General features: G+C 39.1%; 1 non-coding gene across 1 annotated transcript; it reads right to left on the bottom strand.

The window, feature by feature from the left end:
* Positions 1–748: 748 nt before the first annotated feature.
* On the bottom strand, positions 749–830 carry TRNAS-GCU (transfer RNA serine (anticodon GCU)). Its single transcript has one exon. It is a non-coding gene; the product is annotated as a tRNA-Ser (tRNA).
* Between the last annotated feature and the right edge of the window lie 3,242 nt (positions 831–4,072).

Below are 4,072 nucleotides of genomic sequence, written 5' to 3'. Positions count from 1 at the left end.
CTATGTGGAATGCCCTTTATTCTTTCCATAATTGTAAATGGAAGAATTTAGACTATGCATCTAAAGCATGAAAGCACATTATCGTGGGGATGGAAACCTAAGGGTGGTCGATCCCTCAAGCTCTATGAAATGAATGTTTGGGCCTCTAGGCTCATCTTGGGCTACCCTACAATGTTGTTGGGACATGGGGGTGTCTAAAAGTAAAGTCTACCAACTCCATGTGTGGGCCGTTGTGAGAGATAACGATCTAGGAAACACATGTACATTATGTGTTTGCTACTCCTCATAAAACGAGGGGGGGCGTATAAACATGGGCTAGCCAAAGTGCATGGGCGATACACTATGAGGGTGCCCTCCTCCCACCTCCCACAGCATCCGAGCTCATCTTCTTAGACTACGTTTGGGCCTTGCAATGTCAGGACAGGAGGGGGTGTCAAAGAGTAAAGTCTACCGACTCCACGTGCGGGCCGTTATGAGATAATGGTCTAGTGTGCATGTGGCCTTTTTGGTAATGCGACAGGACAAACCTAGTCGAAGCAAGCTGTTCTCTAATACACTTTGATAAGGGGCATCCAAAAAAGTGCGCTGCTAGGCCACATTCCTCGCAAAACCGACCTGCTCAACCCCTGAGCTAGCAAGCTGGTGCATGGGCGCTACACTGTGAGGGCGCCCACCTTCCACCGCTCATCTTGAGACAATGAGTGTCTTTCTTGCCCAAAAGGAGGAAACTTCCCCTCTTCTCGGGTCGCGTCGCCTGAGAGATTCGAACTCTCGCGGGGAAACCCCATGTACTTAGCAGGCACACGCCTTAACCACTCGGCCAAAGCGACCCCCGATGTTGACACATGCTTGCTTAACAAATATAAATGGATACTCCACTCCTGTGTCGCGTCCTTTGCGGGGTGTGGGAGATAACATCCCCGACACACTTCGATTCCATATCCCCTCTCTCTCTCTCTCTCTCTCTCTCTCCCCCCGCGTGTGACATACATCAGCTTGGTTGTGGCGCTCCTGCTGCTTCGAAAGAGTCCCCAGCAGCTACTGCTAGTCCTTGAGCAGCGCCACAACTCCTGATCCCGTGCCCATGGCGTTGGTCAGCAGCACAGACAGCAAAACCATGGTATAGCTGACTGAGATGCTGCAGGACCACTTGTGCTCGGTGAAGAGACCTCCAAGCTGGGAAACATTGCCTTGCGTTTGAAGGGTCTCTCAATAATATTCGTTTTGCTTACTGAACTAAGTCTACTTTGTTGCCACCAAAGAGCTGGGCAATAATTCTTCAATGACGTGTCAAGACAAAGCTTTTGGCTTGAAAACCATCGTAAAGGTCAAAAAAGGAACTCAAGAGCCAGAGGTTGAGGAGGAAGGTCGAATTGGACGATAATAATATATCAACAAGGAGGACAAATATATAAAACCATCTAAAATTCAACCTCAATCGTCCTCCAAAGGTAGAGAGGAAGAGGTACTTATGCAAACCAAGGTAATAGATCATGTTTAACTTGAATTATTGCCGAAAAATTAGACATGTTCTTATAGATTTTCTTTTAGAGGTAAACCAATATGAGAGTAGGAAAATTTGCACAACCGTAACAAATTGATCACTGTGAATCCTCATGAAATCACACATAAAGGAAAGATTCCCATCAAAATGCCTTTTGGGATTACTCAGCGTCTTGGCAATGGATTGAACGTGTTTGGATAGATATTTTTCAATGGATATCTTTTAAAAATCATGATCAAAGCAAGGCCTTTATGTTATGCAAAATGGAAGTATAATTTTCAATGATTATCTTACATGTCTTAAAGGATTTGGTCTGAAATATAAGCCTTTTCATATACATATTTTGTTGGAAGAGAATTTTCGAGGTTTATTGAACTTGTAGAACTGAAATGAAGAGTTGAGATTAGGTGGAAGAAAGAGGACATCGAGGTTATAGAATTTTATGTAACTAAATTTTGGGATAGTTTGCCTGAACTATACCAAACCATTAGTTGAACAGTGATTGGAAGTTGCAGTCATACCAAAGTAAGCACGTGATGTTTTGGGCTAGTCTTTATGAAATTGATACGCAGGCAAGGAAATCAAAATTACAAGACTCACTTTTTCATGTTATGCAGAATGGAAGTGTGTCCATCAGTGATTTGTTTTGAAAATGAAAGGTATTTTTAATAAACTTGGTTTTATCAGAGCAAGATAAGGATTTAGTGCTTGCATATTTTAAAGGACTTGGTCCCAAATATAAGCGTTTTCATACACCTATTCCCATTTGAAGAGAATTTCCTAGGTCTATTGAACTTGTAGCATTTCTTACCACTGAAGAGTTGAGATTAGGTGGCAATAACTCTTCAAAGATATGCCAAGGGAAGGTCTTTTATTCAAACCACGGTAGAGGTCAAGAAAGGACCACAAGAATCATTGTAGAGGTAAGAAAAAAGGAACCCAAGAGCTAGAGGTCGAGGAACGTCAAATTGGCGACATGAACGATAATATATCAACAAGGAGGCCAAATATAAAACCATCTTAAATTCAACCTCAATCGTGCTCCAAAGCCAAGGGGATTTAGAGAGGAAGAGGTACTTATGCAAATCAAGGTAATAGATCATATTTAACTTGACTTATTGTGGAAAAATTAGACATGTTCTCATAGTTTTTTAAAAAGAGGTAAACCAATATGAGAGTAGGAAAATTTACACAACCGTAATAACAAATTGATCAAAGTGAGTCCTCATGAAATCACACATAAAGGAAAGATTCCTATCAAAATGCCTTTTGGGATTACTAAGCGTCATGGCAATGGATTGAATGTGTTTGAATAGTCTTTATATGAAATTAGGAACAAGGCAAGGAAATCACGATCAATGCAAGATCTTTATGATATGCAAAATGGAAGCATATTTTTCAATGGTTATCTTTTAAAAATCACAATCAAAGCAAGGCCTTTATGCTAAGTATGTTTTACATGTCTTAAAGGTCTGAGATATAAGCCTTTTCATATACATGTTTTGTTGGAAGATAATTTTCCAGGTTTATTGAACTTGTAGAACTAAAATGAAGAGTTGAGATTAGGTGGAAGAAAAAGAACATCAAGGTTATAGAATTTTATAATTTTGAGATAGTTTGCCCGAACCATTGGATATATTCAAGCTGCAATTATACCAAACCATTAGTTGACCGAAGTAAGCAGGTGATGTTTTGGGCTAGTCTTTATGAAACTGATACGAGAAGGCAAGGAAATCAAAATTACAAGACTCACTTTTTCATGTTATCCAAAATGGAAGTGTGTTCATGAGTGATTTGTTTTGAAAATGAAAGGTATTTTTAATAAACTTGGCTCTATCAATGAAATAATGATTTGTTTTGAAAATCAAAGGTACTTTTAATAATCTTGGTTCTATCAACAAAATAATCTTGGTTCTATCAACAAAATAATGATTTAGTGCTTGCATGTTTTAAAGGACTTGGTCCCAAATGTAACCATTTTTATACACCTAGTTTTGTTCGAAGAGAAATTCCTAGGTCTTCTCAAAATCCCACTCTCCTACCTATCATATCCGCATGCTATCTTCTCTTCCCTCTCAAGCTCATCTCTCTCTCATATTCCTAGTTCCACTCTCTCCCCATGCTCAAGGTTCACTCCACTTGCTTGATATTTTAGCCACTATATTTCTACACCACTTATATTAAGAGAACCCAATGTAAGCCTTGCCTACTCATACAAATCTCAAATCTCAAATGAATACCATAAGTTCAAGCAAAAACCAACATAGAAAGAGTTTAAAGCTAGATTACTCACAAGTGCCATAGAAACTAGAAGTTCCAAGACACCAAACCATAAGAACAGTAATGAGAAGCGACCATAAGTAAGAAAAGATAGTAAGAAGAGCTCACGAATTTAAAAATGGCATGTTAGGGTCCATTGAGTGTAGAGAAATTGACTCATATACATGCTGAGTTATGGGTTATTTTTTTATATATAATCTCTCATTTATCTTTTTTTTTGCCCTAATTTTTGTGATCAAAGAGCTATTTACTCTTAGAACCTAGTTATGAGAAGGCTTCATGGAAAAT

Source organism: Cibotium barometz, chromosome 55 (assembly GCF_041138505.1).
Source record: "Cibotium barometz isolate CiBa-2024 chromosome 55, ASM4113850v1, whole genome shotgun sequence".
Classification (NCBI taxonomy): Eukaryota; Viridiplantae; Streptophyta; class Polypodiopsida; order Cyatheales; family Cibotiaceae; genus Cibotium; species Cibotium barometz.
Note: the sequence above shows the minus strand (reverse complement) of the source record. Positions and strands in the feature narration are given on the sequence as shown.